This window comes from Vipera berus (genome assembly GCF_964194415.1).
Source record: "Vipera berus genome assembly, chromosome: 5".
In the NCBI taxonomy this organism is placed as follows: domain Eukaryota; kingdom Metazoa; phylum Chordata; class Lepidosauria; order Squamata; family Viperidae; genus Vipera; species Vipera berus.
In genome coordinates, this window is record NC_138207.1 from 30,840,537 (window position 1) to 30,856,554 (window position 16,018).

The 16,018-nt window shown below is 40.0% G+C and overlaps 1 protein-coding gene across 4 annotated transcripts in view; it reads right to left on the bottom strand.

Moving 5' to 3' along the window:
• Nucleotides 1–16,018, bottom strand: part of GRK7 (G protein-coupled receptor kinase 7) — a 45,453-nt gene that overhangs the window by 25,485 nt on the left and 3,950 nt on the right. The window lies entirely within an intron of this gene.

The window sequence follows — 16,018 nt, forward strand, 5'->3', positions numbered from 1 at the left end:
TGAAAAAATGAATAAATAATGAGATTTCTGTCTCTTACTAATCTGCTTACAAAAAATCTTTTTTCTGGCAGAGGGAATATAGCAGTTTTAAACAAACCACTGGAAGGAACAGGAGAAGCCAAGTTCACTCCATTTCCCAGTGACGGAGAGCAGAGTTGTGCAGAGAAACTTAGAAACAAGTAGACTTCTCCTATCTGGGTCACCTAATGTTGATTTCTCTTTGCAGGAAACCAGTAATTTTAACCAAGGCTATTGGAAAAGAGTGGAAACTTCATCTATCCCTCTAAGACTTTGGTGTTAAACTCAGATAGAGATGGGAGCCCCTAAATCTTGTATTTCTGTAGGCTTCATATTGACTTACAAAACCACACTTTTAAATGTATATATTTTTGATAAAACAACAACACATTAAAATCAGATAGGAAGTAGATATAACCAATACATTAAAAAAGAGATGTATTATCATTAAGAAACTCACAATTTGTTTTCAACACTATATATATCTTTATGCATATACAGTACATGCATACACACACACACACACACACACACACCTCCATCACCCCAGTGGCCTCTTGCCAATTTATCGTGGGGACCAACTCTTTACCTCCTATCCCACCTCCATGCAATATCCCCTCTAATTTCTGACAATCCATGAATGGAAATTCTTTTTGTTTTGTGCAGCTTTTCCCCGAACTAAATACAAGTTTATGTGTCATAATATAAGAATATAAGTAAATTGTAAATACATATAATAGTAACATTTAAATATATATGCATTTTTACTTAAAATATCAAAACTAGGAAATATACACAGTATGCCATGTACCACACATGCTTTAAAGTTGTGATTTCAAGTAATGTTGGACTTCTGGCAACTGCCCCCCTCCCCTTTTTTGGTCAGCATTTTTCAGAAGTGACTTGATAGTTACCGGTATTTCTTTCCAAGGCTGAGACAGAGAAATTGCTCCAAAGTCCCTCCATGTCGGGATTAAAGTACACCAACCCCTGGTTTCTAGGCTGATACTTTAACCACAACACAAAACTAGGTCCACTCATATTTGTCTATAGATTATACCTACGAATGAATTAATTGCTGATAACTGCAATCAATAATTTGCAAGCTTTAAAAAAAATTTCTTTTGGAATTTGATATTATAAAGAAAAATTTATATTAAAAAGAATTGACATCTAAAGCCCACAGATGGGCTTATACACAATTATTTAGGATAGGTTTTGCTCCTTTTTAAAAGTACCTGTATATCCATATATGCTAATGAATAAACCCAGAGGTGCCTAACCTTTCTGGCTGCATGGACCAGCAGCAGTGGTGCAGCAGTTGGGGGGAGGGGATCTAGTTCCTGTGCATACACAAATGAAGCTTCATGCACTTGCCTGCCACTTGCATGGCCCATTCCCAACAGGCTGTGGATTGGTACCAGTCCACAGACCGGGAGTTGTAGGCCCTTGGATAAACTCATCTGCAAATAAGTTGACCCTCAAATTTTTAACCAAAATGTGATGAAAAATGTGCCATCCACAGATAAGCCAATTATGAAAAATAAAACATATAAAAACTTCAAAAGGGTCAGAATGTCCATAAATAGCTTTATCCATGAGTATATTTTTGTCCATTCTTTCCTTTTCTCTGAATATATGCTAAACCTATTTAAACTTTAATTATTATTAATTTTAAAATGAAATGTTTTATAAAGTTAACAACAGTCATGGACATGTTGCAGCCTGAAACTCAATAGATATTAATTATTAAACCTTTTTTTTAAAAGGAAGAGAAATTAACTCAACCTATTTTGGAAGGAGGAAGGAAATTCAATCTGTTTTGAAGGAAAGAGAAAAATTAATTTGGTCTATTTTGAAGAAAGAAGCACACCTTCATACACTGGAAGCTCATAGGGTTGGGAGCAGGTCGGTTCCCAGTGCAGGGAAGAGGCACAAGCTCTGAGTTTTCCTGACTGATGACTAAAGTTATTATTTTGTTTTAAAATGCAGTATTATCCATGTTTCGTTATATTTTTATTTTATTTAGTTAAATGTTTGTGAATATTTTAATCTAGTTTATATTAAATAATGTATTTAAAATACACATTAAAATGTATTTTAATGTGGTTTGTGCCACATCTGAGAAAGTTATGGGCTGTGTGTGGTTCATGGCGTGCGTGTTTGGATCTCTGTTCTAAGATAGGGGTCCCCAACCCCTGTTCCGTGGACCAGTAGTGGTCTGAGGCATGCCAGCAACCGGTCCGCACAAACAAGCAAAGCCCCATCTGCGGGATGCAGGCAGCACACAAAACCACGCCCCTTCCGGTTCGTGGGAAAACATTTCTCCAGGTAACCAGTCCCTGGTGCCCCAAAGGTTGGGGACCTCTGTTCTAAAGTGTCCCAATCTCTTATTTCTCACTGACACATTATTTCATAGTGCTCTGCTTTCCTTACATTCCTGACATTGTCATTTTTTACTCAGCAACCAGAAAACCTTTATGACTGGTTGCAGCATTTCTACATTCACATGACCAAGTTTCATGATGTGAAAGTTTCCAACCCATAGAGATACATTGATTTGGTTAACAACCACCACATTCACTTAATAGCTACAATATTCACTTAACGGCCACCACAAAAAGCCATAAAATCAGGTCCGGTCACATGGGTGCCTCAACTTAGGACCAACATGACTTATTTTTGAGCTCTATTACTGTCATATGTCAAAGACTGCCTATACTTGTATTCTTGCCTATTGCATGTTGTTTGAAAACTTTCTGTAAGTGATGGAAGCTCAATAACAATCTTAAAAGGAATAATTTCTAACCTAATTTGTATCACGGGGAATTGCTGATATGTTAAAAAACAAGTTGAATAAAGTGTAAAAATGTGATATATATAGAACAAACAAATGAAAATATCTGAAACAAAATTATGGAAAAACTGAGAGCATCTTGCTACAAATTAGTACTTGTATTTAGCAACTTTTTAATATAATCAATATTATTCAGCTAACTGTCAAACTGCTTACAGTATCACACTAGCTAACTCCATTGCAGGAAAAACAGCCTAATCCTGTCATCACAACAGCAAGGTGTATTGTCCACATTTCTTTCATATTAACAGGTATGTCTATATGCAATACTAATCTAAAAAGAGGAAAGGGCATTTATTAGGAGAGAATATAATAAAGGAGCTGTTAAGTTTTAAATCCTGTTTAAATGTGTAATCCTTTTGAGTAAATATGGAATGTGTATGTTTATAATGTGTATATATACTCAACCCCCAAGTAAAACGCAATAATCTACCATTTCACTTCTAATTTGCTGCAGAGCTGTATATCAATAACCTTGAAGAAGGAATGCAAGAGTGATTACATAAACATGAATTGAGCCCTGAAAGAGAGGATAGAATGAAAAAGAAACTCAGGATTATCCCGTGTTGATTGTCTTGTCAGGTTTTCAAGATTCTGTTATTATCCCATGACAAACAAATGGTTCTTGTGGTGTTTGTTTTCTAATCTTGCCTACCTCAAGGGCTGACATCAGTTTTGAAAGCCTCACTATTCAGAAACCACCAACAGATATTACAACTACATGGAATCAGCGTAGCACAGAGGTCCCCAACCTTTTGGGCAACCAGGACTGGTTCCATGGAGAGAGGTTTTTCCACAGACCGGACGGTGCGTGGTTTTGTGTGCTGCCTGCATCCTGTGGATGGGGCTTTGCTTGTTTGTGTGGACCGGTTGCTGGCATGCTGTGGCCCGGTACCGATCCATGGACCAGAGGTTGGGGACCCCTGGCATAGCACACAAGACAACTAAAGCTCTCCAAAACAACCTAAGTAAACCAAAAGACCCAGCAGCCCTTTGAAGAAAAAACAGGAGCCATCTACAGTGTAATGAATGCAACGGCCATTATGGAGGACAAACAAGCAGACAACTGGCAAAACGCATCCATGAATATCAACTAGCAGTTAAAAGACATGATGAAAACTCTTTAATTTCACAACATATGGACAGATTGAACCATAGTTTCAACTGTGAAACTGTGACCATCCTAGACCAAGACAAGTCCAAAAAATGCTAGAGAATTTCTAGAGAGCTAGCATTCTGACAAATTAGCCATCAATAGACACATAAACATAAACAATATCTACATACTGTGCAAAAGAGACAATCAACCAGCCAAAAAGGGATCAAAAAGACCAAAACACCTCCCTACCAGCAATCAACAGACAGGTGAGCATTGATGAACTCCAAGATTAAAATTAGGCCAACAATCAAGAAGTAAACAATACCCCAATTAAGGGACTGCCAAACAAGCTAACAATAAACAATCCAATCAAAGAACATCTGAGACTACTCCCACCAACACTGACAGGGCAAGCACCCAGAATATAAACTGAGAGCAAACACCACTCCTTACTAGCACTGATGATGTTACCTACTTTGGGTTATGAAATGTCTGCAAGAAAACAACCACTCTCAGAGAACACCAAGGACCCCTTATCACTATTTATTCAGAGTGGCATTGAATCTTGCTTTGCTTTGGGGAGATGACATCAGATTATCAGAGCACCTCACTGTACACAGAACAACTCACTGAACCATTGTTATAGCATCAAGAGAAGTGGATATACTGATAACAAATCTGCACAATGTTATAGTACAGCTAACACAGCATTTCAGACAAAGCATGTTCCAGGAGCAATATATAACATGCAGCCCAACTGATATTTCTTTACTTTAATGGGAGTTTGCCATAGATATTTGACAATCTTCTAAGACAATCTTCTGATCTGATTTTAGTCTGGGTGAATTGTTTAAGACATGTTGGCCAACAACATTCTGTACAGATGGTTTCAAGGTGCATTTTGATTGGAGTCTGTTGGGGGGAAAAAGGGAAGCCAAAGAAAGGATTGTGTAATGATCCATTACAGAATAAGTACCAGAACTTCACACAAAGATTTAGAGGTTTAGAGATAGGTTTGATGAATCAACTCAGATAGCAAGAGTAAATTGAAAGATTCACAAACTGAAAAAAGACAACCACAGAATTTGTAAATACGTATCAGATTTTGAATTATAAGCCACAGTTTTGGGTGGGATCATCCAGCTCCGACTGACCCAAGAAGAACTTGCTGATGAACCAGAAAGACATTTTAGGAATAGGCAATTTAGTGCTCTAGTATTGTTCTGAAACTCAGTTAACAGCTAGCATAGCTATTGGCAAAGGATTATGGGACCTATATTACAAAATATTTGGAGGAAACTTGCTTGCTTCTCTATGAAAAAATACTAAATTCAATAGAGCAATTAAGGGGCTGTATGCTTATGTGGAAAGGAATTAAACTTAACACTCAAGCAAACTATAATCACATTGAACTAATTAAATAAAGGCATGTTGATTAATCTATTTGCTTTTTTCCTTTCTAGAAAAACAAGGCTATCTTTATTTATTAGATTATGATTAGAATTATTTCTTTCTTTCTGGGGAAGGGAAAACCTCAGTATTTGTAGTCTCAGTGCTTGGCTATTTTAATGAAGGGGAAGTGGTGGAGGTTGGAGAAGAAAGATGAGGAAGTCAGCCGATACCAGTGGTGGTCAAGAAGAAAATTAAAGACTAAGAAAAGTGAACTACCCTTATCAGACCGGTACAAACAAACTCCCCCACCCTTCTAAGCTGCCTGGCCTTGAAGCAACATAGTGATCAGGCAGGAAATAAAGCTGGTTTCTCAAGATGGGACATCAGGAGGGAAGAAAGAATGCCAGAGACAACACAAGTAAGAGCTGACAACACAACCCACAACTGAGCTGGCAGGCTTATTGAGACCATTAGTGAGAGCAGGAAAGCAAGCCTCAAATCGCTACAGCCAGAACACTTTATCCTCTTGGTTAGGCATTTTGTTGGAACATTGCTTTAAGTTCTTGATTTGGCCTATCGAGGCTCCAAGAGTCTGTTTTTGTTTTCAACCCTTGTTCCTGGATACTCAAAAAACTGGGGAGAATAAACTTCTGCAAATTCTCTACATTTTCAAGGGTACAGTGTTTGCTTTCTATTGCAGTATTCATTAGTCAGCTCCTCATCTCTCTGTTTGTAAGAGAGTTTCTGTCACAGGAACATTTTTCAAAAACTATGTTGAATCTTTAAGCTATGTTTGGGATCGCACTACAATTGCCCTTTGTGGTTTTCAGTAATTGTGACTGTATGGGACTCTAAAGACTCGCCCCCCCCTCCCCGCAAAGGCTGAATATGTTCTTAGAACTACACATTGTCTAGTCTTGATCTCTACCCATTAATTTTATTTTATATAAATATAAAGATTTTCTCAAGTTTGAGTTTGTCTCATACTGACTATGGCAGACATGTCAAACTCGTGACGTCATGTGACGTCGTGCAACGTATCAGAACTTTTTCCCATTGCCGGCAATGGGATGGGCGCGGTTTCTCTGTGACGCTCTGGCCCGTGGGCCAGCAGTTTGACACCCCTGGACTATGGGGACACATTTATACAGTTGTCTTCAGGATGTTGTTGCCATTCTTTTACTTTTCCCAGTCACTGATATAGCTATAAAAGACTGGGAAATTTTCTGTTAGTCTCTCATCCAAATATTAAGTACGATCTGACTTTGCTCAGTTTTTGGGGAAATCAACCAATGTCAGGTAGATGCTTGCTTTATATTATTTTTCCATTCACTGAACCTCTTACACTGTATCAAGCTAAATCTAAGGGGAAAAAATAAACTTTACAAAACTATTTTAAGAATATGATAAAACATTAACAGGAAGAGGGTGAGATATCTGGAAAATAAATAGTAAAAAGTCATAAAAATTATTTTCTGCTTCTTCATCAAAAATATGAATATAAATATTTTACAAACAACACTGCTACAAATCAGATATAAATTAACTGTCTATTATATAATTATTTTTAAACATCCCCTATGTATAAAAAGTCCAAAACTCCTAGGTGTCTTGGTATACTCCAAGTATTTCATATACTCCAAATATATAGCCAAGAAGAACATATGCATCCTTTACCTACAGTGATTAGATTGAGTCACAGTAACATTCCTAACACTTCAGCCCAAAATGTAGCAACAATAGAACAAATGCAAACAATGCATGCATATTCTCCAAATCCTAAATTATATCTCCAATACTAAGGTAACTGCAATCAACCCTTTTTAAAGCCTTCTAGATGACATTCACGGCAAATAAATATTTATTTATTCACTTTAAACTTGTATTCTGATCTTTTCCAGCATTATAAAATCACACGTATAAAATCATCCCATATACTGTATATGATGTATCACTACGTGATGTTTATGATGATATACATTTGGTAGTGACTTCATTGCTGCTAAATGCTTTATTTTTACAAGTCATACACCTAAACAAATAAGAAATTGACTCAGTTTAACAATACTAAATAAACCCAGTATACCGAAGGTAATTTTGCAGACATTTGAAAGAACCAGAACTCAAACTCATTTTATGTACTGGGGGAAAATACCCTGCTGATGAAGTGTTCTCCTAAAGACCTGGCTAAAATCTTGTAGTATTTAAGCTCCAAAAATTGGGGTGGAGTTGTTGGTCACAAAGCAGCTGTCCTTAGGGGTTCCAACAGAATAGGAAAATGTGGTTTAGATCGGCTCACATTTTCCCACAGCTCTTTACAAAACAAACACAATCAGTCTCGTAAACCAAACAGAAATGACAATCTGTGCGTTCAGCCTTTATTTGTCATGGCAAAAGAACTGTTAATCAGGAAGACAAAACAATATGAATTTAGCCCTATCAGCTATTTTATACAGCTCACTCCTCCTTTCCTTCACAGGGTGCCACTGACTGCTTTGTTCTCCCTTCCAACTGTTCCATCTTTCGTTCATAGTGGCCTTAACAGACCTTGGAGGAATGTAACATTGGACCACAGGAAGCTATTTGGTATACTTGGTTCAAAGATTTATTTCTCCCTGATTACAACTAATCCTGCCATGCATTTGTATAATAAAGTGGCAGAAATCAAAACTTGCCTTTCCTTTCAATAATAATTGGTTCAACATTCAACTCGTCACTGAAAGAATGATATATCCTATTATCTCATTGATCAATTTTATATAAAGAATTCAATAAATAGAATAATGATTTAAACCTCTTGCATTCTTTCTTTACTGCTGCATGTCTTTCAAACTGAGCAAACTATAATTGTGTTGATGTGTTAGTGAGTTCACTATTTTTGTAGGCCTTCTCAACAGGCAGTTTTTTTCTATCCTAGACACACACACACACACACACACACTGTATGTACTGTGTGAGTTCATGTCTACTACAAGAATCTCTATCTATGTCTTCTTTATGTAGTTACCCTGCGTTCCATTCAAATTTATAGCAAAAAGCTTTGAAGAACCAGTATAGTGTTAATGCTACTATGGCATTGGACCAGGAGTGGGAAGAACCAAATTTCTATTCACGCTCAGCCATAAGGAGTGATTTTGGGTCAGTCACTTTTGCAGCCCAACCTATCTCACAAGGGATTTGTTGTAGGAAAAATAGGAAGCAGTATTGCATATGCCATCTTGAGTTCTTGGATCAAAAGTAGCATATAATAGTAATAAATAAAAAAGATAATTCTGTTATATAACCTTTGATGGTTACTCAGATTTTCTTCTCTTTCTTATTGTGCTTGCAGTGTGTATCTTAGCTGTTCCCTTCTTTCCTCATATCAGGGAATAATGGGATTGGTGTCACTAAGTGATATGGTCACATGACATCATGATTTGTTCTGTTTCAAATAAAGTTGTGAATGCTGATCTCTCTTGAAACAGACAGAATAAACTCAAATGAAATGGAATAAACAAACTACTTTTATTTCTCATGCTTCCAATGTCAATAACTCACGGTTACAGCACTGGTCCATTCGGAATGCACGATTGTAATTTGAAGTCCATCTCATTAGGTGAAAAAATGATGATCTTTCCATCCTGTCCAAAGCTACATGATGAAGATGGAGTGAGATCCCCAGCCACGCCAGGGTTCAGCGAGATCCCCAGCCACGCCAGGGTTCAGAGAGATAGTACAAAGACAAAGGCAGGAAGTCCTACCATAAAACTCAAAACTCCACCCACTTAGCTAAATAAGCATGGTATTCACTAAACAGTTTGACTACAATTCCCATAAGGCATATCTTCAGGAAATAATGGTTAACCCTGTAAATGCTGAATACACTAACACAGTTCTTAATTCCTAAACTAGATATAAAATGGAGCAGCTGAAAGTATACTGGTCCAGCACACTCCCCGCTTGGAAATATAAATTTCCACTATAACGAACTAGAATAAGCAAAAAACATAGCATCAAGCATGCAATATTGACTGTTAACTGACTATTAACTAGAATAAAAAACATGGTATCAAAACATGCATAACTTTAAGGTAAATACAAAAGATGCATAACTATAACTGAGATAAGCAAAGTGTTACATCAAACAATGCAATCATGAGGTAGACACAATATGCATAGTTTGAGGTTCAGTCTTCAAGTTCAGTCTTCTTCAGCAACAGGACCAGTTCGGTGATCGGTCTGGTGTAAAGCCGTTTAACGAGAGTCTGTGAGTCGCGACCCGACTCTTGTGGCTTCACGATCTGGACTTCGACTTGGCAAACTAGTCCATCAGAGCTGGGTAGGACCTGGTACACAAGTCCCATGGGCCAAGAGCTCCGATGGGTGTCCGTCTTGAACCAAAGGGTTCTCAGGAACAGAAAAAAATGGAAACAGAGGATTCTCAGGAACAGAAGAAACCGGAACTGAAGGATCTTCAGGAACAGAAGAAACCAGAACCAAAAGAATCTCAGGAACAAAGGAAACTGGAACCAAAGGCTGAGCGTTGATGATGGCTGCAGCTTCTGCCATGAGGGTAGCAAGGACCTCATGCGACAGTGTGGGTGTCTTAGTCAATATAGAGTCCAGGGTTTTGCAGGCTACGCCAATCATGCGCTCCCACACTCCTCCCACGTGAGATGCATGGGGAGGATTGAATGTCCAAACACAATTTTGGACCATTAGGTATTTGTCAATTACTGGGTCATGACAAATGCCTTCATCAATCTGCAAGACCTTGCAGGCTCCTGCAAAGTGAGTTCCTGGAATGCTGAGACAAGTGAACAAGACAATTACTGCTATGCCACATATGTGGGGTCTCCATTTATAGGAGCGTTTAAGGCGGGCTGATTCTAGGAAACAGCTAGTGGAAGGTTTCTCTGTTTCTTTGTCCAGTGCCTGCGGTTGAATGTTGGCATCTTGACCTGGATCTGGAAGTGCGTATTGCTCTGGTCTCAGTGACATCAGGCTGTTTGGATGAGCCAATAACTCAGGACTCTTTAGCCATACTGAGTCTGCCAACTGTGATGCAAAAATGGACCACTTAGCTTGGTCCCCAGGGTTTTGATCTGTTGGCATATGTTGTCACTGCTCAGGGCTTGGAGATCGTTTAATCTTTTCTACTCTATTGTTTCCATAGACGTAGAAGTGTCTGCTTTGGTTGTAGATGCAGTACAGCACCACCTTGCTGTTTGTGTAGAAGGTGGTGAATTGAAACTCAAGGTTCATTGCTTTTGTTATCAGGTCTGTTATTTCTACTGCTAGAACGGTGCCGCAGAGTTCTAATCTGTAGTGCTAGCTTCGCCTTTCCCATGACGGAACCGATGCTGCAGCTCTCCCCGCTGTAGACTTTTATGTATCCTACAGCTGCTATTGTCTTCGTCGAAGCATCTGAGAACATGTCCAGCTCGTTAGTTGCAGTGGCAAGTGAGATGGGAACATGCGTGCTCTGTAAGTGGGCGCTTTTGAGACAACTTAGAGATCCGCGCCACATCTCCCAGTCTTGCTTCTGTTCTGGTGGAAATGGTTTGTCTCAGTCCGGGACCTTTTGGGAGAGTGAGCACAGAAGAAGCTTTCCTTAAGCTGTTGCAGCAAAACTTAGAGGGTCGAACAGGCTGTTTACTGTAGACAGGACTCCTCTTCTTGTGAAAGCATTGTCTTTTGCCAGGGTTCTAAAGGTGAAGATGTGGGATGCTGTTCCATTACTGAGAATCACAAGCGTGAAGCATTCTTGGTATGGTTTCAGGTGGATTGCTCTCCCATTACTGAGAATGGAGGTCATTGAGAACCTGAGTTGGAGTTTGCAGCTGGTCAAAAAAGACCATTTCTGGGATGAATCATCCAGGTTCCATCCCTAAAGAAATTGTGGGGCTTGTTGGGCCTCTGACCAATCCATGGTAGGCCAAGGTGTCAGGGGTGTCTACTTTCAACAGAGGCAAGATTTCAGCCTCGGGATTTAGGTGATCAAGAGGGTGATTATCCATGTGCTTCTGATAAGGTATGGTATGAGTTACCTCTGGGGTTGAAATTTGACTGTGATCATCTTGTGAGGCCTCCCATTTTAGCAATGGTGATGGTAGGATCTGTGGACTCCCATCTAACGACAGGATGCAGAGTTCAGTGACTGGCAATGGCGATGGTAGGATCTGTGAGCTCCCATCTAACAACTGGATGCAGAGTTCAGCGTCTTTCCTCCCTGCCATGCTCTGTCGTACAGTGCATGTTAGGAAATGCATTTCTGCGCTTGGGGTGCACTTGGTAATGGCAAGTCGCTACATACTGATGTGCATTTGACCTTGGTGAGTGTCTCTGGGCACTCTTTGGAGCCATGCTGGGACTCCTTGGTTGAAAGAGTAGTAGAAGTTGCTTGCTGTAGTTGCTCAGAGTCTGGATGCAGGGTTCCTGGGTGACTGTCATCCTCTCTTGGGTGACACTTCCCCTTTGCTGTGCAAGTTTTGGCCGCATGCTCTGCAGACTCACAGCATTCGAAGCAGACCTTGTACTCTTCTGAATCCAACCTTCTTCTCCAGGATGTTGGAGGACCCATTGGTGCTGCGTGGGATTTGCCTTCAGGCTGGGCTGGTACGGTGTTGAGATCATCAGGGGCATGATCAGTGGCTTCTCATTGATCCTTACAAGCATTTCTCTCAAGAGCAAGAGAATGTGGCATAGACGACTGGCAATTTTCTTCAGAATTCTTCTTGTTGAGGGTAACTTCCCTTGGCTCACATGAGGGGCCTTGAGAGTTTGCCCTGAATTCCTCTGCCTTTACATTAAGCCAAGGAGGCCTGACTTCTTGTGTCTTTACTTGTTGGGGTGAATCTTGTCGTTCAGGTGACGTATCGCCAGCTCCCTGGCCAGTTGGCACATCTGGTGGCTGAGATTCTCCTCTATGGTTGGGCATGTAGGTGGCACCTCAGGATACTGTTTCCTGTTGACTAAGTAGGGCCTCTAGCCTGGCCTGAGTCCTGGCAATCTCGTCTTGCAGCAGCTGTTCTTCCTGCTGTGGAGTTGTCACCATTGCAGATGGACCTGTCAGGTTACCATCTATGACTTGGTTTGCTGGCGCTGGTTGTGTAGCTCCAGAGGGAAGGTCTCATGATCCAGATGGTGCTCTGTCAGTTCTCTAGCTAATGGGCACATCTGGTCGTGGAGATTCTCCTTGCTGTCCACCTGGTCTCTGAGGACTTGTGGATGACCGTGGTGCTCCTGCCTGCTTACATCGGATCATGCTGTGGTCGTCAATGTAGGTCTGCGCATGGTCATGTGGGTTTATAACTTCTGGCTTTCTAGAGTTGGACTTGAAGGTAGCGTCTTGGATTGCCTTCTGTAAAGCTTCCACTCTTGCCGCACTCTCTGCCGCTTCCCGTTGATACTGTAGAAAGTCAAGCCTGTTCTGAGCTATGGCCATTTCTTCCTGTTGTCTAGCCTCCAGTATGGCCATTTCTTTCTTTAGTCTAGCCACATATAGAGCTACTTGTAGAGCTGTGTTGGCCTCCAGTTTGGCCATTTCTTCCTTTTTCGCCCAATGCAGAGCTGCTTCAGCCATTTCTGCCTTTATCAGCTGCTCTTCCTTTGCCACAGGTAAAACTGCTGTGGCTACCACGGCATCGACTTGTGCTTGCACTGCCCTAGGGCATTGGGATGAGTGGCTATGACGAGATGTTTTGGAGTGGCGGGAGGCTTCATATTTGGCCTTCTCACGCAATATGTCTTCCAGGTGTAGCTCGCCCTCAGGCAGGCATTTTTTACTTTCTAAGAAATGGTCACGTTCCTTGTTTAGCCACTTGAGGCGTTGCATTTGCTTCTCGAGTGTTGGCTCCTTTAGCTGCTTCTGGACCCTTTCGAGATAGCACCCGTAGTCTTTCCATTTGAGGAAAAACTCCTTTAATGAAAGAGTGCGTTCAGGAGAAAGCTCCTCTTTAGGCGCTTGGAAGAGTTTCTTTAATTTCTCCCAGTTTCTTTCGTGGCGTTCATAGTATGCATCCCATTTCTCCATCAGGTTCACCCGCAAGGCTTCTGTAGGCTTTCTTTGTTGCCTCAGGTCATAGGGTTTCTGGAATGTATTTGCCCTCACCGAAGCTTGGACATCAGCTTCTTTGTACAAATCAGGGTTGTCTGGTCGAATCAGCTCTTCTGAATCAATAGGACACTCAGCCATGACTAGGACAGAATCAAAAACCTTCCTAGCTCTTTTTAACTAATTCGGTGAACTTTGCTCTTTGACCACCAGGGAACACCTTCTGCATGGTTAGAGATTCCAGAGAAGTTCACCATTTGGCCTCTAGGGGGGCACCATTTCCATGAGTTGTAACTTCAGTGAAGTTCACTCTTCAACCTCTAGGGGGCACTGTTTACATGTCTGGAGACAAGCCTTCTATTCGCAGAGCAGCCACCAAGGTGCTGCTTGCGTGAATGGGTACTTCAACAAAGTTCACCCTCTGACCACTAGGGGGCACTCTACACGTGCCTGGGGACAAGCCTTTTATTTGCAATTTTTGGTCCTGCATTTGATTTCACAAAGGCTTGAAGATTGCAAACAAACAGCCTCTCTTTGCAATTAGAACACTTGTAACATTCAAAGCAGAGCTCTCTGAGTGAGCAGAAGCTCATTTCTATTTCAAAGCCTTTCCAAATCACTTTAAGATGCTGGCTAGAAATTCACTGGCAAAAGAGGCAGTAAGATTTTAACAGGCCTTTTGGCTGGTCTACTCAGGAAGACAGGAAGAAACAACAGTTCACAGAAACACAAATCCTAGAAGCAGGACTCTGCCTCTTGCAGAACCAGCTGGAGAATGGTGAATTAATCATTCCTTTTTTTTTACTTCAGCCAGATGAGAATGGAAAGTTAATCATACATTTTTTCACTGTTCTGTTTCAAATAAAGATGTGAATGCTGATCTCTCTTGAAACAGACAGAATAAACTCAAATGAAATGGAAAAAAACAAACTACTTTTATTTCTCATGCTTCCAATGTCAATAACTCATGGTTACAGCACTGGTCCATTCAGAATGCAAGATTGTAATTTGAAGTCCATCTCATTAGGTGAAAAAATGATGATCTTTCCACCCTGTCCAAAGCTACATGATGAAGATGGAGTGAGATCCCCAGCCATGCCAGGGTTCATTCCAGAGAGATATTACAAAGACAAAGGCAGGAAGTCCTACCATAAAACTCAAAACTCCACCCACTTAACTAAATAAGCATGGTATTCACTAAACAGTTTGACTACAATTCCCATAAGGCATATCTTCAGGAAATAATGGTTAACCCTGTAAATGCTGAATACACTAACACAGTTCTTAATTCCTAAACTAGATATAAAATGGAGCAGCTGAAAGTATACTGGTCCAACACATGATTTATGACTACATCACTTAGCAACAGAATTTTTTTCCCCAATTACCAATGAAACTCGAGGACTGCCATTTCCTGTGCCTTTGAAAAAATAATTTGGGGTTTATTATTTGTAACTCTTGATTTTTAAAGCATCAACCAATTTCTTTTGTATGTCCAATAAAACATGTTTTTTTTCCATGGCACTGTTGTAGCCTTTCATTTGTGGAACTACTTTCAGTGTCAACCCTCTTTATTTTTGTCTTGTCTGATAAAACCTGTTCCTCTTCTGCCATTATTTCCAAGATATCTTTTGGGCAGTTTATTGATAGAAGGAAACATCACTATTGATATTGTTGATATTAACTTTTGGTTTGATTTTTCAAAGTTATTATTCAGCATTTCTAGTGTTATAATATTTTATGTCATTCTGTAGCTGTATTACAGCTGTAATTTTACTGACAGTAACTTTAAAATCCCAAAGAAAATGAAAAGAGAAGTATTTTCAAGAGAAGAAGATATGTAATACTATGCAGAGATTAGTATATTTTAACTACATTTTTCAGAAATCTCTACATGATCCTAAACTATAACTGTATTTGCCCATAGCTACTTATTGCTAGTGAGAGCCAGTTTGGTGTATCAGGCTAGAAACTGAAAGGTCATGAGTTCTAGTCCCGTCTTAGGGACAAAGCCACCTACATGATCTGGGGCAGTCACTTTCTCAGCCCTAGGAAAGAGGCAATGGCAAACCACTTCTGATAAACTTTGCCAAGAAAATTGTAGGGACATGTCCAAACAGTCTCCAAGAATAAGAAATAATTGAAAGGGAACAAAAAATTTTAACCATACTTTACTCAACCAATTTTATGGGTTTGCATGATATAGTGAATGATACATTTTGTTTAAAACAGCCTAGACTAAAATATTAGGATCAACTATCAACAGTGAAGGATGAGCAGCCAAGAAATATGCCACAGATTAGGAAGGATATTCAAATGTCATGATCTATCTACCTACAAACATCAGAATTGTGCAAGCTATTGCATTCCCTGTAACACTCCATAGAAATGAAAGCTGAAGCAGGATAGGAAGAGTTTGACACCTTTGAACATTGATTTTGGAAGACTCCTGAGAATATCATGGACAGCCAAGAAAATAAATCAATGGATCATTGAACAAATCAACCCTGAGTTCTCACTTGAGACACAAAGGACCAGGCTCAAATTATCCTACTTCACACTCATTATGCAATGACCCAGATCTCTGCAGACAGATTAGGGATAGATCACCATG